Genomic DNA, 24,968 nt, shown 5'->3' with positions numbered 1-24,968 from the left:
ATATTAAAAAATAAATTTAAGATTTATATATTTTTAAATTAAATTTAATATTTTTTCTTCAAATTTAAAACTTAATGATTATATATAATTTTAAAGTAAATGTTTTTAATTTAATTAAAAAAGTGAAATATATAAAAATATAAATGATTTAATTTATATTTAAATTTAAAAATCATTTATATTTTTCGCATATTTTATTTTTAAATGTATAAATAAAAATATATTTAAATGTATTTATATTAAATATATTTATACATTTAAATGTATGAATCATTTATATTTTAATACATCTTACTTTATTAAAAATAAAATCATTATTTAAAATAGCAAAACTCAATTTAAGATTTTATATAATTATTGAGTTATAAAAAAGAAAAAGAAAAAGAAAAAGAAATACTAAATTCAATTAAAAAATATAATAATCTTAAATTATTTTTTCTTTTAATTTTGTATCAACTAGTATTTAAAATATATATGAATTCAACTATTATCCAAATGTAATATTTGCTTTAGTGGTTTAGTGCTCTTAAATTTTTTAGTTAGCCTAAATTTGAATTCCTTCTTGTCCATTTTTCTTTCTAATTTATATAATATTGTTTTATATTTCATATTCTAATTGTTGGAGTTGAGACAGTGGGTAAGGCAAGCGACCATTCCTCCCTTTCAATTCAAGTTTGAATTCTCCCAAGTCCTTTCTATTTGCTTTTCTTTATTACACGTGTCACTATATAAATGGAAGAAAAATAATTAAATTAAATAAATTTAAAATATAAAAAAATCTTTAATAAATAGTGACATATGTCACAATATGATTAGAGGATTAAATTTACTGGACTAAATTGATAGAATTTATAAATATCGAGAACTAAATATATAATTATACTAATTTTATTAACTTTTACGTCAACACACATTCATTAAATGTTAACTGTAAGTGACTTGATTGGATACAATTAAATAATGTAGTGGTTTGATTGATAAAATTAAAAGATTAATGGTTAAAGGATACAATAGCTGAGTAATTATCGATATAATTTACTGTATTTTTTTACACAAGCTTATATAATCTTTAGTTTACACAAACTTGTTTATTTATGCTTGTTTATTTAATTACGTCCTTTTTAGGATTTAGGCTTAGAATTTAAAATTTAAGGTTATATATGTAAAAAAAATTAACGTTTATAGTTTAGAATTTAGGGATTTAGACTTAAAACTTTAGACTTTAAGAGTTTTTATATCAAATAATAATTTTATAAATAAAATAAACATTTAAATCACTTTACTATTCTGCATTCTCATAAATTACTTTCTCCCCCATTCTTTGATGAATTAAAGATAAGAAATTTATAAAATGTGCACCCTTATAACAATGAGCAAATTATAGAAATGAAGCTTTTACAACATAACAAGCAACATATTTGACTCAAAAGCCTCTAACATTTCTACCATATGGGGAAAAAACATATTTAAAAAAAAAAGAAGAAATCATCTCAACAGAACTTCTATCTATGGTACTTCACACCCAAATGAAGAATGAACAAGTATACCTGTTCAAATACTCACCCAAAATGGAATCTTTCCTAGTTACCTCAAAAAGGCAAGGTTAACAAAAACATGAATAAACCAAGTGGTTCTTCTTGGCAACGCAAGGAGAGAGGTAGTGATCTCAGCAGAGGAACCCGATATCTCGGCCAGAACAAGGATTTGAGGCTTCCCTGAAGCTATTCTTTTTCCGGTTACATTCGCATAAAAAAGCCCGGAGATGGCTGGGACGAATATGTCGCTCTGAGAACATATGTAGAAGTCTATAACCCTTTCGAATTCCGTACCTTCCGGTTCAAGGAACTTGCTCTTCTCCTTCGGCATTACAATAGCCTGCAATGGTTCCGATGAGTAAAAATGGGGTTCGGAATATAGGATCGTTATCGGAGAAGAGAAAATTTTACTCACCTTTGTGTATGTTCTTGGGAAGATATCTTTTAGGACACTGAGGCTGCTGTCCCAGGTTGTTTGAGTTAGGTATATGGTGGTATCCATATCGAATCCGACCTTCCTTAAGAACAAAGCAATCTCCTCTGCACTATAACAGCTCTTAGCCCCAACAGAACTACTTCCATGGCAATTCTTATTCTCTAATACCTCAACCCTCAAGTCTACTGCTATAAACCGGCCATTTGATTTGCGACTCAAAGTTCTGAGTCGTTTGACCATTGAATCGATGACTTCGTTAACCTCCGGTTGCAACTCCAAAGTCCCAAACATTCCCAAACATGCAACGGAATCAACACTAGTCTTTTGTGCTGTTTTTCTCATATTTGCAGTAGGGAAGTAGGTTGCAAGCCTTACATTGCCCTTTGATTTGAACACCGGTACTACATTTTCGACTATGTAATCTTCGGTGACCCGATTCGGAACCTTCACGGCAGCAAGATCCCGAATCGATATCTGATCCGGCAATCCGTTTGCGACTCTGACAACCCCTTCCAGGCTTTTCATGAATTTCTCAACATTATAAATGTCTTTGAAGGCTCTGAAGATAAGGTCATCAAGAAAAATAAGAGTTTCAGATCACATTCAATTGTTTTACTACCATTCAGATTTTTCACATAGATCATATCAAATTTGCACTACTCAATATTATTCAATATCAGATGTTCAAAATTAAAACAAGGACTAACCTTTCAGCACCATTATTTCCTCTAATGTCAGGAAGTACAAGAGTTGCAGATAGATACCTAGCTACTACTACAGCATCAGCTACCTGATGAATGCAGAAAACATAGAATGGATCATAGTTTAGATGCAAAACAATAGATAATTATTCAAAGGCTGAGGTTAAAAAAACACGGTTCGATCGTTAATATTCTGGTCAAAGGCACGAGGTTAAAGCTACAAAGGCCTCAATCGGAAGGGGGCTTTCGTATGCATTAAAGATATATAGGAGAGAAGGAACACAAATTGGAAGCAACAAAGTTATGTCAGTTAGATATAGATAGTAAATATACCTGAGAGACATGGTACTCTGGGCCATTAGTCAATGAGAAAGTAACATACCCTCTTGAACGTTCAATCTCGTTCTGATCTGTCAACAAGTAAGAGCTTCATCAATTAAAATGAAGCATTAACATAAGTTTCTGTCACGAAAATGGATTTCGATATCCGGAACAACTATACATGCGTAAACAAGTTTATAGAAAAGCTGGTCATTTTCCAAGAAGTTGAGTGAAGTAAGAACAAACCAAAAACGGTGCTCCAGCATGGTTTCAGCTCTTCATAATCCTCTATCCATGGCCCTTTGCTCCTCTCAGAAAGCTTTACAAGTGCATCCTTCTCGACAACTTGAGAATCCTGGGTTTCTCCGGAAAGTTTCTCCTACAAAACAATGGCGCAGGAAAAAGATCTTGGATTAAATAACCCAAAGCTGTAATGAGGAACTGATATGAAGTTAAACAAGCCTCCAGAGAGCCACACTGGACCTGACTATTTCAGAGTCCGGACTCAAACAGAGAAAAAGTTATCCCAACTTTTGTTGAAGGTCAAAATGTTCAAAAAAATAATAATAATAAAATACTCCATAAAAAGAATAAGGGTTAATTATTTAATAAAATGTTAAAAACCTTTTTGCCTTAACCTGAAACATTTCGGTCAAAATATTTCAAAAAAATAAAGATCAAAATGAACATTTTAATAAATATTGTGGGTTACTTTTTGGCATTTTGCCTTTCTCCATTCACAGAACTCAAAAGCTCAAAACTCCTCACCACAGGTCTGACATGGATGTACAGAGGGGTTGGAAAATTTATATTTTCATATAATTTAATTATTTTTTATATTTTTTATTAATACTTTATTTGTGTTTTTAAAATTTTATAAATTCATCTTGTCGGAACCGTCTTTCGGTTGTGCCCCGGAATTGGGCTTCGACTTAGGAAAATGGATTGGAGTCGCCACCGATTATTTATTTACAATAAATAGGTTAATCGGATACCCTATACCTTACCTGATCTGCGTCTTACCAAAGATATGTCGGATTCGGGAGTCGGTTACAGCTAAGGAAGGATTAGCACCCTTGAACTGCCCTTTCGGTACTATATAATTTCCAGTTGTCTTTAATTAAGAAAGTTGTAAATTTAAATTAAAATGTAAAATGACGATCCAAATTACTTACCTTAGATTGCTTAAATTGTACCCTTAGAAAATCAAGACACATATTAGATAAAGAATGCAAATAAAAACACCTAAGGTAAAATGGAAAACAAATAAGATGAGGAAAATACAGAGTATAAAAATAATATATATGGTGGTAATAATAAAGATATAAACAATGGGAAAAATAAAAAGATATATATAATAGTAATAAATAAATAAAACTAAAAACTAAAATAAATCCCCATAATCAAATATGTACATGTAAACTAATAATAAAAAAAATAATGAAAATAAAATAAGAAAATATATATATATAACAATACTAGAAAAAAATGTAACATAATAGCGTATAAAGTAAAACACATAAAGTTAATACAAACATATAATAACATTAATACCATTTATATAATAGCTAAATATAAGAGGGAGGGAAAAATATAATAATAGAAAAAAATAAATAATGTAAATAAATATAATAATAAAGAAGTAAAGAAATAGGGTAAATACAAAATGTGTACATATATATATATAATATAACATATAAGTGAAATAATATACTAATAATAAAATATACGAATGTGTAAAAAAAAAAAACTAATAATAATATAAAATATATATAAATATTATAATGTAATATAAAAAGATAATTAAAACTAATATCCCGAGAAAGGACTAGTATAAAATATATATAAATATTATAATGTAATAAAAAGATAATTAAACTAATGTAAATAAATATAATAATAAAGAGTAAACAATAGGGTAAAATACAAATGTGTACATATATACATATATATATATAATATAACATATAAGTGAAAATAATATACTAATAATAAATATATACGAATGTGTAAAAAAAAAAAAAAAAACTAATAATAATATAAAATATATACAATATTATAATGTAATATAAAAAGATAATTAAACTAATATCCCGAGAAAGGACTAAAATGAAGAACTGCAGGCTAGAGGTCAAAATTCAAAGCAATATCGGGGTCAAGATAAATCTTTAGAGCTGCGAGGGACCAAAAGGGTAGTTTACCCTATTTTAGATAGAACACGCGATGGTTTAAATTCAGTTTGGGGATGAAAATGGAAGGATTTAAAATAAAAGGACTAAAACTGAGATTGCTCCCATTTTGCGTGAAAGCACGTGGATCCGGTCATGGTCCACGTGGGTCGAATGGGCTTAATATATGACTCAAAAAAAAAAAAACCAATTTCAGTTTCATTCCTTCCTTCAGAAATCAAAAAAACCTTTGTCTCCTTCTCTCCTTCCTCTATCGCCATTGTTCTTCAGTCATGAAGAACATGGGCCAAGTTTTCCAGAATCCGGCCTTTGGCCTCCGAGCGCCGCCTCGCCGCCGCCGTTGGACGGCGACGGCCGCCGTTCATCGGCGGCAAAAAAAATTATTTTTTTTTACAGTTTGAAAGCCCTTTATCTACACTTCTCAAAAATGAAAAAAAATCCAACAAATAACGAGCCTCAGGGAGTAGATCTAGCTTCAAAGTTTTGAAACTCTCTCCTCGTTCATCGGCTGAAAACGTTTTTTCTTTTTTCTGGGTCGTCTTTCGAATCAAAACGCAGTACAAGGTCTAGAAGTCAACATGCAAAGGCAACAAAAAACGGATGGACAAAGGTAAAAACATTGCTACCTTTTTATTTCCTTTCGAACGATTACAAGAACTCTGGTTTGCTTCGTGGATTTTTGAGTTTTTTTGTCTAAGGCTCTCTGGTATTATCTTCTGGAAAAAAAAAATCCCCCCCCTAGAATCGTGTATGTTACCTCGTTTTATAGCCTAGAAATCGACTATTTTTAGAACGTAAGAATCCTAATAGGACTCTAACGCTAATATGCTTTTTTGACTTGTTGGTGCACCCGAAAAATCGGGGCTATTGGCTTTGTTGCTGTTGGTGCCGAGGTCTCGCCGAAAAGCTCGGTCGTTTGGTTCGTGCGGCGTGAGGAGAAGCGGCTGAAGTGACCCTAGTTTCCTTGAATTTTGGTCCTTGGATCAACTTTGGATCTAACGGTGGGGCTGAAGCGGCGCATGGTGAGCAAGAGAGGAGAAAGCTAGGGTTCTGGAAACCCTAGCTGGACTTGGTCACGTGTGGGTTGTCTGATGGGTTTATTCTTTATTTGTATTTGGGCCTGAAAATGTAATAAATGCAAATGAATGAGAAAAATATGTATGTGATATATGTTATATAATTATATATGTATATATTATGTAATGTATGTATACTATATACTATAAAAAATTAACACGTGAATGTCATGCTCGGATGAAAATATGTGTCGACAGCTGCCCCTCTTTTTCCTTTTTCGTGGAACGAAAAATAGGACAAAGATAAAAAGACACAGATTTTGTTCATATCGAATCTTCTCTGTCGCGAAGTCGATTTCATCTTGTAGTGATATGGAATTGAAGCCGTAGTTCAGAATTGGAATGTGGCTTCTCGTTGTCTTTGGTGTAGTCAACTTTGGTCTTCTTCTCGGCTAAAGACTCGACAAGTCTTCGTTGACAGATATCTTTCCTCAAGTTGGATATCCTTCGTCGTGAAGTTGAAATCCAATCTAAAGATTGATGATGCTTGTGTGCACGATTCCCTTCGCCGTGAAATTGAAACCGCGGGTGGCCCCTTCATAGTGAAGTTGAGCCTGGAATTGGATATCCTTCCAAGTAAGTAGTATTGTTCTGGGTCCAATATCCTCCGTTGTGAAGTTGAAATTGGCTCTGGAATCGGGAAATTATTTGTTGACAACCAGCCATCCCTTCGTTGTGAAGTTGAACTTGTGCTGTCTCGAGTATAATATCCTTCGCTGTGAAGTTGAAATTGACTCTGAATGAAATGTTTGTTGACAACCAGCGGTCCCTTCGTCGTGAAGTTGAACTTACGTTGCCTGGAGTCCAATATCCTTCGTTGTGAAGTTGAAATTGGCTCCGAAATTGAGAAATGTTTGTTGACAACCAGCGGTCCCTTCGTCGTGAAGTTGAACTTCCGTTGTCTGGAGTCCAATATCCTTCGTTGTGAAGTTGAAATTGGCTCTGAAATTGAAAAATGTTTGTTGACAACCAGCGGTCCCTTCGTAGTGAAGTTGAACTTATGTTGTCTGGAGTCCAATATCCTTCGTTGTGAAGTTGAAATTGGCTCTGAAATTGAGAAATGTTTGTTGACAACCAGCGGTCCCTTCGTCGTGAAGTTGAACTTACGTTGCCTGGAGTCCAATATCCTTTGTTGTGAAGTTGAAATTGGCTCTGAAATTGAGAAATGTTCGTTGACAACCAGCGGTCCCTTCGTCGTGAAGTTGAACTTACGTTGTCTGGAGTCCAATATCCTTCGTTGTGAAGTTGAAATTGGCTCTGAAATTGAGAAATGTTCGTTGACAACCAGCGGTCCCTTCGTCGTGAAGTTGAACTTACGTTGTCTGGAGTCCAATATCCTTCGTTGTGAAGTTGAAATTGGCTCTGAAATTGAGAAATGTTCGTTGACAACCAGCGGTCCCTTCGTCGTGAAGTTGAACTTACGTTGTCTGGAGTCCAATATCCTTCGTTGTGAAGTTGAAATTGGCTCTGAAATTGAGAAATGTTCGTTGACAACCAGCGGTCCCTTCGTCGTGAAGTTGAACTTACATTGTCTGGAGTCCAATATCCTTCGTTGTGAAGTTGAAATTGGCTCTGAGTGAAACCTGCAAAGATATGCATATATGCGATGGTATGGATGTCATGCTCTTAGGTATGCCTAAAATGCATATGCAACATATGTTATTCTGAGCTCTGGAGAGTTCTCCGGTGGCCTGTCGTTGTTGACTCTTGAGCTTGAAGTTCCGATCTCTGATCTTTGAATTCTTCAAGTGTTTGATGATTTTTTTTTTTTTTTTTTTTTTTTTTTGAAGATGCTCCTCAACCATCTCAAGCATGTGCATGAGCCTTGATCGGCTTCTGGGTACCTGTACTTTTCAATGAATCTTTGTACAGTAATATGCGATTATCTTTCATAAAAATAAATAAACCATTAGGTTTAAATCTAATTCAAGATGCTCAAAAGGAATTGGAGGAAAGATGGTCTTTATTCATGAGGGAGGAGAAGAACAAATAATACATGGCAAACATTCTAGGAAACGAATACACAATGATGTGCAAATGAATGTCTTAGATCTCGATAACGTGGGCACTTCTGAGTTGAAAAGCCGTTTGGTGACTTTTGAATGCAGCCTTTGCCAAAGGATCTTTGAAAATGCGACAACGTTTGGGAGGGTGCAACATTTCTCCGATTTGTTGAGTTCGTAGAAGATTCATGTGCCGGGATGTTTCCACTGTTGATATCCAAATTGCCCTTTCCGGGTTTTCAACTTGGACCCCTCCTTAGTTGCAAGACGCCCTTTGCGGGTTTTCATCTTGAACCCACCTTATTTTCTTTCTTCTTTTTCTTTTTTCAATTTAGGGCGCCCTTTCGGGTTTTCACCCTAAACGTTTTTTTTTTTTTTTTTTTTTTTTTTTTTTCAACTTAAGACGCCCTCTCGGGTTTTCATCCTAAGCGAAGTATTTCTTGACTGCGTCCGAGTTAATGGGATGTGGCAGCTCAGGTCCGTCCATTTCAGCCAGGATAAGGGCTCCTCCGGAGAAAGCCTTCTTCACGACATAAGGTCCTTCCCAATTTGGCGTCCATTTTCCTCGGAAATCTTTCTGGACTGGCCAAATTCTTTTTAGCACTAGATCCCCTTCACGGAATATTCTCGGGCGCACCTTTTTGTCGTGTGCTCGGATCATTCGTTTCTGATAGATTTGACCATGATGAATGGCTTTCAGTCTTTTTTCATCTATCAGATTAAGCTGATCATATCTGGATTGTGCCCACTCTGCATCATCTAGTTTGACTTCTGACAAGACCCTGAGAGACGGAATCTCGACTTCAATGGGTAGCACTGCTTCCATTCCATAGGCTAGTGAAAATGGAGTTGCCCCAGTCGATGTACGTACCGAGGTTCGATAAGCGAACAAAGCAAAAGGCAACTTCTCGTGCCAGTCTTTGTAGGTTTCAGTTGTTTTCTCCACTATCTTCTTAATATTTTGTTTGCTGCTTCTACTGCTCCGTTCATCTTTGGTCTGTAAGCAGTGGAATTGTGATGTTTTATGTTGAACTGTTCGCAGGCAGCACTCATCATCTTGTTGTTCAAGTTTGTTGCGTTATCGGGTAATCCTTTCAGGTAGACCATACCGACATATAATTTCTTTCTTCAGAAACTTGCAAATAGTGGATTGAGTGACACTGGCGTATGACGCAGCCTCTACCCATTTCGTGAAATAGTCAATTGCTACGAGAATGAAACGATGACCATTCGAAGCCTTCGGATGGATTTGCCCGATAACGTCCATGCCCCACACGGAAAAAGGCCATGGTGACGTCATTACATGAAGTGGATGGGGTGGAACATTTATCTTGTCTCCATAAATCTGACATTTATGACATCTCCTAGCATAGTTGATGCAATCACTTTCCAGTGTGGACCAAAAATATCCGCATCTCATTATTTGTCTTGACATCATATGCCCATTTGCATGTGCTCCACAAACCCCATCATGTACTTCTTCCACTATCATTTTTGCCTCTTCAGCATCGACGCACCTTAACAGAACTTGGTTATGGCTTTTCTTGTATAAAACCTCTCTGTCAAGGACGTATCCAGCTGCCAACCTTCTAAGGGTTCTCTTATCGGTTTCGGTGGCTTTCTCTGGATAACTCCGATGCTTGATATACTGCAGAATGTCGAAATACCAAGGCTTAGTATCTTTCACTTCTTCAATTTGGTAACAATGAGCTGGGTACTCATACGACTGCATGTTAATTGGCATCATTTCAGACTCCCCGCCAGCCTTGAATGTGGCAGCCAAGGTAGCTAAAGCGTCAGCCATTTGATTTTCTTCTCTAGGCACGTAGTGGAAGGTGACTTCGTCGAACTCTTCGAGCAGATCCAACACTAGTTTTCGGTACTCTAACAGCTTTATATCCTTGGTTTCCCACTCTCCTCGGAGCTGATAGATTACTAAGGCTGAGTCTCCATACACCCGCAAAGTCTTTATATTTTGTCCCAGTGCAGCCCGAATTCCCAAGACACAGGCTTCATATTCTGCCATGTTATTGGTACAATCAAAGTTCAGTCTGCTGGTAAATGGGTAGTGACTCCCTTCTGGGGAGACTAGAATTGCCCCGACGCCATGTCCTAGTGCATTTGATGCCCCATCGAAGTGCATTCTCCAGGAACCGTCCGTTGAAATGCTTGCTTCCTCTAAAGATATGGCCATTAAGTCCTCGTCCGGGAAATCAAAGTCCAGCGGCTCATAGCTCTCATCAGTTCTGCTTGCCAAAAAATCGGATATGGCGCTGCCTTTTACCGCTTTCTGGCTTACGTATTCGATGTCAAATTCAGACAAAAGCATCTGCCATCGAGCTAACCTTCCGGATAGAGCAGGTACACCCATCATGTATTTTAATGGGTCTAACTTGGAAATCAGCCAAGTGGTGTGATATAACATGTATTGTCGAAGTCTTTTTGTAGCCCATATCAGGGCACAACAAACCTTCTCAATAGGAGGATATCGGACCTCGCCATCGGTGAACTTCTTGCTTAAGTAGTAGATGGCTCTTTCCTTCTTCCCAGACTCATCGTGTTGACCCAGAACACACCCCATGGAGTTCTCGAATATGGAGAGATACAAAAACAGAGGTTTTCCTGGGATAGGGGACATCAGGACAGGAGTGTGAGACAAGTACTCTTTTACCTTCTCAAATGCAATCTGACAATTTTATCCCATGCTCCAGGGCTATTTTTCCGGAGGAGACGAAAGATGGGTCACATTTGTCGGTTAACTGAGAGATGAACCGAGCTATGTAGTTTAGTCTGCCCAGAAACCTCGGACTTCTTTTTGGGTTCGTGGTGGAGGTAGATTCTGGATAGCCTTAACCTTATCAGGATCGACCTGTATGCCTCTCCTGCTGACTATAAAGCCTAATAGTTTTCCAGATGTTACCCCGAAGGTACACTTGCTAGGGTTTAGTCTCAGTTGGAACTTTCTCAATCTCTGGAAGAGCTTCCTCAGATTCTTGACATGTTCACTCTCGGTCTGTGCCTTGACAATCATGTCGTCGACATAAACCTCGATTTCTTTGTGCATCATGTCGTGGAACAGGGTCACCATAGCTCTCTGATATGTTGCCCCAGCATTCTTTAATCCGAAAGGCATCACTTTGTAACAGAAAGTTCCCCACATTGTGACGAAAGTGGTCTTTTCCATGTCTTCGGGATGCATCTTGATCTGATTGTACCCCGAAAATCCATCCATGAATGAAAAGTAGGCGTTCCCGGCCGTATTGTCCACCAGAGTGTCTATGTGTGGCAGAGGAAAGTTGTCCTTGGGACTGGCCTTATTAAGGTCCCGGTAATCGACACACATGCGTACTTTCCCGTCCTTCTTCGGCACAGGCACTATGTTGGCCACCCATTCAGGGTATTTGGCTACTTGGAGAAAACCGGCATCAAATTGCTTCTTGACTTCTTCCTTGATCTTAAGGAGCATTTCTGGTCGCATTCTTCTCAGTTTTTGCTGCACTGGTTTGAATTCTGGTTTGATTGGCAGTTTGTGAACTACCATATCTGTGTCTAGTCCCGGCATGTCTTGATACGACCAAGCAAACACATCTTCGTACTCCTGAAGTAAGGCTATCAGGTTTTTTCTTGCTTCAGTCGAAAGAGCTGTACCGATTTTAACCTCCTTTCGATCTTCCTCAGTGCCCAAATTTAAGATTTCGATCGCCTCCTCATGTGGCAGTATTTGCTTTTCTTCTTTTCTATCATTCTCAACAATTCGGTAGGCAAGTTGTACTCTTCTTCATTATCGCATTCTTCAAATTCCCCAAGACAAATGGTTGATTCAAAATCCACCTCCGGATCAGGGTCATTAGTGCCCACATTATCGTTATCTGGGAACCTGAAAGGAAGAAGATGTGATGTGTGAGAGGATAATATCCCACACGGAATGGTCAAGAACTAACTTTGAGAGTAACTGGAAATGAAGTACTGGAATGAGGGAGATAGATAATAAATAAAAGAAAAATTTGTTTGCCATGGAAAAGAAAAAATGCATCCTTTATTAAACTTAAACAAAATATTTATTCACCCTTACAAAAGATCACCTATTGCCCCGGGTATAGGCAAATAGGGATAGTTCGAATATTACTCTGAAAGATTCTTGTAAACCACAGGTAGTTCTTCCACCGACCAACTGCTAGGCACGAACCCATGTGGCAGAAGGCATATCCCAGATCTATCTCCGTTGTCAACATCTTCTGTGGTCACGGCATTAACGTTCAGATCTTCCAGAGCTGTTTCTAACTCGGATGTGGTGGTCTCAAACACATAACCACCTGACTTGAATGTTCTGAAAAGCGGCGGGAATGTCATAGGCTTCCATTGGAGTTCGTTTCCAGTCAATCTAGCTAACCTTCTCTCCCGGTTCTTTTGGATTTCCTTTCTCTTTTCATGATAACCGGGCTGAAAACCGAGCCCAAATTGGTCTGATTTTGGGATAGGAATGACAGGATTGATCATCCCTTGCAAATATTTCCCAAAACCTCTCCCGGTTCTGGCGCCTCGGCCTAGGGTTTGCTTTATCTCCATCCTTGTGCATTTGGAGAGTCGAGGTCTTGGGATTCTCTTTCCTTCTGCCACAAATGTGGCATTCACGAACTCCAAAGAGCGGAACGAACATTCTACCGCTTCCTCGTCTACTTCGATGTATGGAGCCTCCGTGGTCACGCTTGCCACGATATCCTCCTCAGCGTTGATGATTACTAAGGCCCCGTCAATGACAAATTTAACTTTCTGGTGCAACGTGGAGGGTACTGCACCTGCCTGATGAATCCACGGCCTTCCCAAAAGACAGCTATAGGATGGCATGATATCCATCACAAGGAACTCGACATTATAGGTGGCTGGTCCGATGGTCAATGGTACCTCAATCTTTCCGATTACCTCTCTTTTGGTCCCATCAAATGCTCGGACCACATTCTGACAAGCTCTCATATGAGAGGTATCTATTGGTAGCCTCTTCAATGTAATCAAAGGCATCACGTTCAAGGCTGAACCGTTATCGATTAAGACACTTGGTAAAGCGTGCCCCTTACAGTAGGTGGTAATGTGTAACGCCTTCGTTCGGCCCCTTCCTCCTGATGGAATCTCATCATCTGAAAACGAGATGAGATTATCAGCTTGAATATTGTTTACCAGTCGATCCATCTTGCTGACTGGTATGTCTTGTGGCACGAACGTTTGATTAAGGACATTCAACAACGCTTCTCGGTGTGCTTCCGAGCTTAAAAATAGTGCTAGCAATGAAGTACGTGTAGGTAAGTTGTGGAGCTGTTCTACAATGTTGTACTCGCTGTGCTTCAAGATCTTGAGGAACTCTTTAGCTTCTTCCTCCTTTATAGGTTCATTGACGACTAGCACATCTTCTTTGAATGGCTCCAGTGGTCTTTGCCCCACTTTACTATTACCTCCTCCGGAAGTACTCACCCGACATTCGTACTTCCATGGCACTTGCCGATTGTCCTTATATTGAAAAGGCCGCGGTGCGGAGATTACCACCTTGGCTGGTGTTGTCACTGTCATACTTGCCTTAGGGGTAATTATCAAAGGACTACCCCTACCAAATTTTCTATCTGATGATTCTCCGGTGGCACAAACATCTGCTTCCCAAGAATCTTGAATTTCTTCGTAAAATTCCAACTCCTTTCGATCCATCATGAGCTGGACTAACAATTTGAACTCTGGACAATCTTGCACTTTATGCCCTTCTTTGTTGTGGTAACAACAATGGTTACCATCTTCATTTTCTGTCGTATCTGGGTATTGTGCAAGAAGCCCTGCCTTCACCATTTGGCTCCATACCCAAGCCAAAGGAGACTTGATCTCCGAAACACTTGATTTAATTCTCCTTCCCCTTTCAGTAGTAATGGCATTGATTCCTGTCTCCTGATGATTGGGCAAGGGATTCTGAGCGACGTTTGGTGCTCCGGAATTGAAAGTGATCCAATTCTTGTTTCTCATTCTTTGCACAAGTCTCTTGAATGCGAGACAACTTTCAATCGAATGCCCCTGCACACCGCCATGGTATTCGCAATGAGCGCTCTCGTCATACCATTTTGGGTAAGGGGGATTTATTGGATTCATAGGATAAGGCGACACTGCATGGGTGTCGAAGAGCTGTTGGTATAATTCTTTATACGTCATGGGAATGGGGTCAAACTGCTCCCTTTCCCTTTCTCTTCTCGGTTCTCTCTGGTTCTGTCTAGAAGTACCGGATGGTACAGCTGCTGTGGAATTTGAGCTTGAGATCGTAACCCCCTTGTTGACGTTGTAGGTGTTCACATTGTTGATCTCTCGCTCCTTGTTTTTCGTGGAAGGCTTTTTACTGGAGTCTCCTCCCTCAATCTTTCCTTGTTTAATGGCCAACTCGATCATTTCGCCGGCCATGACTAAATCTGAAAAACTCCCCTGCGTGATTGCTACCAAATGCCCGAAGTAAGGTGCCCTCAGGGTCTGTACGAACAGCTTTCTAGTTTCCTTTTCATCCAAAGGTGGATGAACTTGCACAGATAAATCCCTCCATCTCTGTGCGTATTGTCGGAAACTCTCATTGTGTTTCTTCTCCAGGCTTTGTAACATGACCCGGTCTGGTCTCATATCGTTGATATGCTTATACTGCTCCAGGAAAGACTTGGCTAAGTCTTTCCACGTCTTGATATGAGTTCGGCTAAGCTGGTTGTACCACCGAATAGCTGAACCGGACAGGCTCTCCTGAAAACAATGGATCAGGAGTTGATCATTCCCTCCATATCCTGTCATCTTTCGACAGAACATAGTGATATGGGCTGAAGGGCAGCTATTCCCGTCGAACTTCTCAAACTCAGGAATTTTAAACTTTGGTGGAAGCACCAAGTCTGGAACTAGGCTTAGCTCCAATGCGTCCACTCCATAATAATCATGGTCTCCCTGGACCATCTTTATTTGATCTTCTAATATTTTTATCTTTTCTTCCATCTTTTTGGCTTTATCTTCCTCGTCAAAGTCTGGGACATTATAATCATCCGGATGATCATCAGGGATGATTGTAGAAGTTTGTATCTTCACAGCAGGTGCAACTTTCGCTTTGGTAGCGAATGAGTCCCCGGGTAGTGCTGCTTTCCCTTTAGTAGCAGATGCGTCCCCGATAATATTCCGGGTGAGAGAACCACTTGCGGGGTTGGTGGTATGGCCACCCCCTCGGAAGAGATGCCCCCTGATGCACTAGCTTGCTGTAGACCTGACAACTTGGCTACGATTTGGTCGACCAAGGACTCCTGATTTTTCTTGATGGACTCAAGAGTACTTTCACTGTTCTGAGCCATCTTATCTTCTAGCTCCTTTTGAAGTCTTGCCATGTGCTCTTCGATCTTTTCCATTCTGGCTTCCATTTGTCTCTTTTTTGCTCGAGTATTGTGCGGGTGATGTGTATCTGATGCTTGCGGTGGTAAGCTCGGTGTCTGAGACATGTTCTGTTAGTTAATACGAATGTAAAAACATGGAAAGAATATAAAATAACAGACATGAAATATAAAATGCAAGAAATGCAATGCATGATGTATGCAATTGGAGGCATTGATCCAGAAAAGTGTTCATTATTATAAATAACCCTTGTTCAGACAAAAATGTCTTATCTTTTAAGAGACATAAAAACAGATTAAAGGTACATTCGGACTAAGTCCTCTAGACCCCGAACAGCTTCCAGTAGGTTGACAAGTCTTCTGCCTTCATCTGTCACTGGTTGAATGCCTTGTCGAACCACACCAGCTTCCCTTGCTAGGCCGTGAAGATGACGGGCTGCTTTTTGCACTTGATCCAGGAAATCTCGGATGGTTGCGTCTCGGGCCCTCACCCTGCGTTGTGCTTGTTCCCAACGGAAACGCCATTGAAGTCCTCCGTCGAAGGGCACCATCTGAAGCTCGTTTGCTTGCCTGTTGAACCCATCTATAATAGCTTCTAACTCGGCTATCGTCTTGCCATCTTTCTCATGCTGTTTTTCTAAGTCAGCTACCCGAACTCTCAAGCGTTGGTTCTGATATTGACTATCTGCCAAGCGTCTTTGGGCAGTCTTTGTTTGTTCTTTCCAAGCTCTCTCATCAGGTCCCTCGAACTTCCTTTTCAGGCTATGAGCTTCGTCTTTCCAGTATTCAGAGGTTACCTTCAACTTGGAGTTATCCTTGACCTTATCTTGATACCCCTTTCTCAAGTCTTCGAGCTCAAAACGGACTCTTTTTTGTTCTTTTTCCAGTTTTTCTGCCCGATCTTTCTGAGAGTCAGCATCAAGCTTCCACTGATAACGTTCAGCTTCAAGTTCCTTTATCCTTTGCTTCAGCTCATTATTCACGGCTTCAAACTCGGTCTTGGCTATCTCGAGTTCAGAAGGGACATGCCTGAGATGTTCCTCCATGGTCCGGGTGTCATCACAGTCAGGCACAGGGATATTGTCATTCTTTCTCAATCTTCGCCACTCCACATAATCCGGAGTGAGCATACTTCTGGCAGCTACAACATCCATCCGGAATACTTTCCTCCACGAATCGGCTACTTCTTTGATCATCTTCTTATAGCTGTCGCCGTGATACTCAAACTCTGATCTAGCTAACCCGCATGTTGCTGGGACAAACTGACGTGCTCCATATTGTCTAAGTGCTAATAGCGGAGCATACCCGACTGCTCCCCAAAGTCCAAGTAAGGTCACAGTGTCGGAGTCACCACATCGAAAAAGAACATCACTGAGGAATAACCAAGGGGCTCTCCAAACAATATCTCGGTCTTGAAGATGCGTAAAGACCTTCATCCATTTTTCTTTCGAGGCGCCTTCATGCCATTTTAAGGTAATAAATTCACCTAGAGGTGAATAGGTGGTGCTGAAACGGCGGTAGGCAACCCCGTCAGTCTTCCAGAAGTGGCTGTGAATCCAGACTTGAAGGAGCTGAATGCACCCGGTGAATCTTCCTCCGCCAGTTCTCCGGCAATGATTGAGAGATCGAAAGGTCTCAGCCAAGATGGCTGGTGCTGGATTGACTCTTCTCGAGAGTTGTTCGAATAGCTCCACTACGGTGGCATCGATGTATCCCAAGGTCTTTGGGAATAAAATTAGACCATACAGACCTAATGCAAACAGGTCTATTGTCTTCCACTCATCAGGATGGTGCTTCATTAGTTGTTTGATATGAAGCCAAGCGATTCCTTCTCCACTACCCTTACATCGAGCTCGGTCAGTTACCCATTTTTCATCAACTCCGGCAACCTTAGCTAGTGTATTTTTGAAAGGTTGACTTTTAATGTGCTTAAGGTAGGCCCGCTCGAGTTTGATGTTTTCACAATGCAGCAGTGTAGTGTACTCTTCTATGGTGGGCACCATGTCTTCCCGGTTAAAGGTGAAGCAACTGTATCCCGGGTTCCAGAATTGAACCAAGGCTCTAATTAAGGGCTCATCAATCTTAACATGAAGCAAAAGTGCAACATCACCGTACCGTTGACTGAACTTCTGTTTCACCTCATTCTTCCAACTATCCCAGATATCCCGGAGCTCTTGTACGTCATTCTGCTTTAGGCTGATCGAGGCGTAGCTAACCAGCTCTGACACATAGCTGTCTTGAAGACTGTCTCCCTTTTCCTTCTGAGTCTTCTCGGACCATAGTCGTACCTCAGGGTTTTTAATCTCTTGTATTACAACACCTTTATCCATTAATTCAGATTATTTTGTGCGTAATGAACGTCTTTTTAGGGATCAATGGCCTCTTGTTATGATGCAAATGCTAAAAACAAACACAAAGGCAAATGGTTAGTAAAATAAAAATAAATGGAAATAAATAAAAACAACAAGAAATAAATGGCAATAAAAACGTAAGAAAAAACAAATGATTAGGAAACAATTGTCCTAGGTTTTGGAATGTGGTTTTGGGGTAGGCACTATTTCTTCGAAGTCTCCTGGTTTAGGTTCTAAAAACGGTACCCGAGTTCTCCTTGCTGGTGCCCCCTTGGGCTTACCAGACCCTTAGTCCTAAACCCATCACAGGCTTGTGTGGACTAAGTTAAACTCGAGGGGACACATTCCCTTACGTCTATGCGGAGAATAAATTCACACGAAGACATAAGGTATATGAATCCCGAAGGCTACTTGCTAGGCATATGCGGTGAATAAATTCACACGAATGCGTCGCTTTCACCCCCACTTAAAGGGTTTGGAGCTCGGGTATAGAGCCTTTGGATGAAAAAGTTTGGAAAACTGAAATCATTAGAAAACGGTCAGTCCAACTATTTACTCGAAAAAATATAACCAAAAGTAAGTAATAAGGATCGAAATGTTACCTTAAAGTTCAAACTTACCTTTTTCATTACAAAGACAACTGGAAATTACCTTAGCCTGACTCACTTACCTGGGTCCCCAGCGGAGTCGCCAAGCTGTCGGAACCGTCTTTCGGTTGTGCCCCGGAATTGGGCTTCGACTTAGGAAAATGGATTGGAGTCGCCACCGATTATTTATTTACAATAAATAGGTTAATCGGATACCCTATACCTTACCTGATCTGCGTCTTACCAAAGATATGTCGGATTCGGGAGTCGGTTACAGCTAAGGAAGGATTAGCACCCTTGAACTGCCCTTTCGGTACTATATAATTTCCAGTTGTCTTTAATTAAGAAAGTTGTAAATTTAAATTAAAATGTAAAATGACGATCCAAATTACTTACCTTAGATTGCTTAAATTGTACCCTTAGAAAATCAAGACACATATTAGATAAAGAATGCAAATAAAAACACCTAAGGTAAAATGGAAAACAAATAAGATGAGGAAAATACAGAGTATAAAAATAATATATATGGTGGTAATAATGATAAAGATATAAACAATGGGAAAAATAAAAAGATATATATAATAGTAATAAATAAATAAAAACTAAAAAACTAAAATAAATCCCCATAATCAAATATGTACATGTAAACTAATAATAAAAAAAATAATGAAAATAAAATAAGAAAATATATATATATAACAATACTAGAAAAAAATGTAACATAATAGCGTATAAAGTAAAACACATAAAGTTAATACAAACATATAATAACATTAATACCATTTATATAATAGCTAAATATAAGAGGGAGGGAAAATATAATAATAATAGAAAAAAAATAAATAATGTAAATAAATATAATAATAAAGAAGTAAAGAAATAGGGTAAAATACAAAATGTGTACATATATATATATATAATATAACATATAAGTGAAATAATAATATACTAATAATAAATATATACGAATGTGTAAAAAAAAAAAACTAATAATAATATAAAATATATATAAATATTATAATGTAATATAAAAAGATAATTAAAACTAATATCCCGAGAAAGGACTAGTATAAAATATATATAAATATTATAATGTAATATAAAAAGATAATTAAAACTAATGTAAATAAATATAATAATAAAGAAGTAAACAAATAGGGTAAAATACAAAATGTGTACATATATACATATATATATATATAATATAACATATAAGTGAAATAATAATATACTAATAATAAATATATACGAATGTGTAAAAAAAAAAAAAAACTAATAATAATATAAAATATATACAAATATTATAATGTAATATAAAAAGATAATTAAAACTAATATCCCGAGAAAGGACTAAAATGAAAGAACTGCAGGCTAGAGGTCAAAATTCAAAGCAATATCGGGGTCAAGATAAATCTTTAGAAGCTGCGAGGGACCAAAAGGGTAGTTTACCCTATTTTAGATAGAAACACGCGATGGTTTAAATTCAGTTTGGGGATGAAAATGGAAGGATTTAAAATAAAAGGACTAAAACTGAGATTGCTCCCATTTTGCGTGAAAGCACGTGGATCCGGTCATGGTCCACGTGGGTCGAATGGGCTTAATATATGACTCAAAAAAAAAAAAAAACCAATTTCAGTTTCATTCCTTCCTTCAGAAATCAAAAAAAACCTTTGTCTCCTTCTCTCCTTCCTCTATCGCCATTGTTCTTCAGTCATGAAGAACATGGGCCAAGTTTTCCAGAATCCGGCCTTTGGCCTCCGAGCGCCGCCTCGCCGCCGCCGTTGGACGGCGACGGCCGCCGTTCATCGGCGGCAAAAAAAATTATTTTTTTTTACAGTTTGAAAGCCCTTTATCTACACTTCTCAAAAATGAAAAAAAATCCAACAAATAACGAGCCTCAGGGAGTAGATCTAGCTTCAAAGTTTTGAAACTCTCTCCTCGTTCATCGGCTGAAAACGTTTTTTCTTTTTTCTGGGTCGTCTTTCGAATCAAAACGCAGTACAAGGTCTAGAAGTCAACATGCAAAGGCAACAAAAAACGGATGGACAAAGGTAAAAACATTGCTACCTTTTTATTTCCTTTCGAACGATTACAAGAACTCTGGTTTGCTTCGTGGATTTTTGAGTTTTTTTGTCTAAGGCTCTCTGGTATTATCTTCTGGAAAAAAAAAATCCCCCCCCTAGAATCGTGTATGTTACCTCGTTTTATAGCCTAGAAATCGACTATTTTTAGAACGTAAGAATCCTAATAGGACTCTAACGCTAATATGCTTTTTTGACTTGTTGGTGCACCCGAAAAATCGGGGCTATTGGCTTTGTTGCTGTTGGTGCCGAGGTCTCGCCGAAAAGCTCGGTCGTTTGGTTCGTGCGGCGTGAGGAGAAGCGGCTGAAGTGACCCTAGTTTCCTTGAATTTTGGTCCTTGGATCAACTTTGGATCTAACGGTGGGGCTGAAGCGGCGCATGGTGAGCAAGAGAGGAGAAAGCTAGGGTTCTGGAAACCCTAGCTGGACTTGGTCACGTGTGGGTTGTCTGATGGGTTTATTCTTTATTTGTATTTGGGCCTGAAAATGTAATAAATGCAAATGAATGAGAAAAAATATGTATGTGATATATGTTATATAATTATATTATATGTATATATTATGTAATGTATGTATACTATATACTATAAAAAATTAACACGTGAATGTCATGCTCGGATGAAAATATGTGTCGACACATCTCATAAATTATGTATTCGTCCTTAATATAAAATTTTATATCCGTTCTTATTACGGGTTGGTAAATGGGTTGTCTTTTATTCCTTAATTAAATCTAGTTTTCAATGTACTTACCTGGACTTGATGTTTTCAATTTACATGGTTTCTACTTCATGAAATTAACAATTACAGTGAAAGATCCTAAGATTATAGAGAAACAGCAAAACAACCATCAAAGACAACAGTTATGTAGATCATGGTCAGCATTATATTCTTCTTTTTTATTAGAATTGCAAATTTGATGCCAAATGAAGCTTAAGCAATGAACACATGAAAATTACACAGAAAAAAGTAGAAGCTAAAGTGAGGCCAACTTCCTTCACCGTAATCAAGAAACAAATAAAACAATGTCATTAAATTGGGAACATAGTTTAGTATAAAAATTCAATCTCTTGAACGGTGAAAATCTTGAGATCAAAGAAGAGACCACACACATTAACAGGGATTTAAACAACGGTATACAGTTCGAAATTATTATTGTACAACCCGCAACTACCCAAATAACACCATTTATTGCTGCAATCGCGATAAACGCAACTCATCCAAGAATACGGCATAGATATATTACCTAAGGGGAATCAAAATGGTCTCTTTTGATCATTCGGCCAAGCATGACAAACATGGTGATTGTGAGAATGCCGGCCACTACTTGCCTCAAATCGCATCCCATTGTCTTCTTCTCTATCAAAATTCTATGAAACCGAGAAATTTCAGAGGCTAAAGGGGATGGAAAAAGGAAAAAAGAAAAAGGGGGTTTTCACAAGGATGTCAGAATTAAAGAAGAGATTTGTTTGGAATTGAAAGATAAAGCTTCGTTTATGCTACTGAAGCAGGCGCATACACCACCGACACTGCCCTGAGAATCATGTGTTGCTCTTTTCTTTAGGGGAAAAAAAACAAGAATTTGTTAACTTCTTCATTAATATTAATTTGGTTTTAAAATAAGTAATTCGAAAAGGTCAAATCCCAGCTTCCAAAAACTTCGGCCTTTTATACCAACAACCAAACAACAATCATCGGAATAACAGGTTTAATGGTTGATTTTCTCTTCAAATGTACTATAACATTATTTTTATGGTAAACTACATGTTTAGTGTCTCAACTATAACTTTTGTTCTTTTTTGGTCACCCAAGTATTTTTTTAATTTAAAAGCATACCTAGCATTACATTTTGCTTATCCACCGTTAAAAACTTAATGGTGATGTTGACGTGTCACCATAAGATAATATCATGTCATCATTGAATTGTTTTTTAAAAAATGTCACGTTAGTAGTTCTATTAATTTTTTAACCAAGGGTGACTAAAATGAAACTAAAATGTAATGTTAGATATGATTTAAAAAAAATAGTTAAATGACCAAAACAGAATAAAAATGATAATTGAGTGGACTAAATATGTAGTTTACCCTTGTTTTTATCAATTGTCGTTTGTTAAATGGTTCAACCTTTTTCATTTAAAAAAATCCATGAAATCCTCCCGTCAATTAAAATTCACCACCTGGCTTCAAATTTATTTCTTTTCTACTTTAATCCTTAAAATACATTACTAAATTTTATTGTCTAGATTTTAGGATATTGTTTTTTTTTTGTTGCACCTACAGTTTTAGGCTTCACCTTCACAAACCTGGACCGACCCAGGTTGTATACATGACTTCGGTGGATGAGTCTTCTAGAAGGGATATCAATCTTATGGATACTATTGAAGTATTTTTGGACGTAAGTTTCGGACTATGATTGGTTGGACTAAGATTGTTGAGCACATATTATTGGATCCATATTTGGTTTTAGAGGCAAAGCATACTATCAGGATTACTCGGGATAGACTAAAGGCTACTTTTGATAAGCATAAGTTTTACACTGATCTAAAACATCGAGATATTGAGTATATTGTGGGTGATGAGGTTTTCTTGAAAGTCTACGGAGGAAGGTACTTCGATTTGGTTAGAAACGAAAGCTTAGTCCTCTTTTTATTGGACCTTATCGGATTGTTCGTCGTGTTGGACTAGTCGCTTAACAACTTAAGTTGTCACACAAAATTACTCGTTTTCATGATGTTTTTCATGTTTTTGTGTCGAGATGTTATAGAGCCGACCTGTCTCATAATAGTTGTGGATAAAGTAGAAATATGATCTTATTTGAGGTTAAAAAAGGAACTAGTTAAAATTCTCAAGTGGAATGAGAAGGTTTTTCGAAGGAAAACTGATAAGATGATCAAGTTTTTATGGCATAATAGAGGTTCTAATGAGTTCACGTGGGAGACTGAGGCTGTCATGAAGGCTCAATATCCATATCTTTTTCTCTATGTAAATTTCAAGGTCAAAATTTTCTTTAAAGAGAGAATTATAACACCCTAAATTAGCCCTAACTTAGAAACCCTAGGATTTGAGAATTTACTAAAATCCCTAAATTGTATTAAATAACCATTTTATAAGAAAGTAAAGTTTGAAGCTCATTTTAGAAACACTAAGAAGTTCAGGGACTTAAGTTACAATTGCCCAATTTTTTTAGAAACCAATCCTAACTTTATTTCCTCCCGTGCAACCACCCATTTATCTCTTAATTTTTCCCTCAAGGTCTCTTCGTTATCGTTTTGCCATTATTTCCTCATCGCACAGTTGCTTCATCGAACTTAGGTCACTGATGAGTCCTTCGACCATAACCTTTCGCTCTTATTGTCATTACTTTATCGTGAGTTATCGTTTAAGACTGATAAGTAAAAAGTCGAGACTTTCCTTATTACTGTTGTAGTGCCACGACTGTATATGGCTGTTGTGGTGTTTGATTGGTTGTGCTCCATCAGAAAAGGCCTAACTGGTGTAGTTCACATCTGGACAACCATGGTAGGTTGTTAGAGTGATAACTCTCCAAAAGAGTTATCATTTAGGATCTTTCTACATAGGTTAAGCTTGAATTATACCATCATTAGGACCATATTAGGTTCAGTTTGTCCTTATTTAATTATCATTTACTTTATGGGAGTTAGTTGATGATTTTGGGCCATTTTTGTTGTTTTATGCTGAAATCTGGTATGATGATGTTGTGGCAATATTACTTCATACTGTAGGTGATGTTGTGTTTGGATGCTACACCAAGTCGCTGAGCAGAAATGGAAGCAACTGTTAAGTCACCACACGATTATGGAATTTTCTATAATAGGGACAACTGGAATTGCAGATGTCAAAAAGGTTAAAAATCTAGAAAAAATGTGGATTTTTCCTATTGGTTGAAAGCTTGACTTTATCAGCCTATAAAAGGGAGAAAAGATCACACATTCCTCTTCAATATTTTTAATCCACAAATTACCTTTTGATCAGTAATGACCGCCTAGACCATCTGTCGTGGACGTGTAGCAATAGTTGAGAGAGAAATTTTGAGTAGCAACGATGGTTATTTGGGGTTCAAGCTTTCTATAGTGCCTTTACTTAAAAGAGGGAAGAACTTTGTTAAGTTTGAATGATGTATTTTTATGGTATTATTCGGATTCCAACATAAGGTGTGTAACACCCCTTTCCCGTATTCGACCCCGAACACGAGTCAGAGATGTCACAAAACATTTTAAGGACAATCTACATTTGACAATTGGTAAAAGTTTGTTTCTTTAGAAGTCATAAAATTTAGCATAAATGATTTAATATCG

At 37.8% G+C, this 24,968-nt stretch overlaps 1 pseudogene; it reads right to left on the bottom strand.

Moving 5' to 3' along the window:
• Positions 1 to 1,584: 1,584 nt before the first annotated feature.
• LOC120152789 lies at positions 1,585 to 22,127 on the bottom strand (annotated as a pseudogene).
• Between the last annotated feature and the right edge of the window lie 2,841 nt (positions 22,128 to 24,968).

The sequence above is a fragment of the Hibiscus syriacus genome, unplaced genomic scaffold, assembly GCF_006381635.1.
Source record: "Hibiscus syriacus cultivar Baekdansim isolate YM2019G1 unplaced genomic scaffold, ASM638163v2 tig00111095_pilon, whole genome shotgun sequence".
Taxonomy (NCBI): domain Eukaryota; kingdom Viridiplantae; phylum Streptophyta; class Magnoliopsida; order Malvales; family Malvaceae; genus Hibiscus; species Hibiscus syriacus.
Note: the sequence above shows the minus strand (reverse complement) of the source record. Positions and strands in the feature narration are given on the sequence as shown.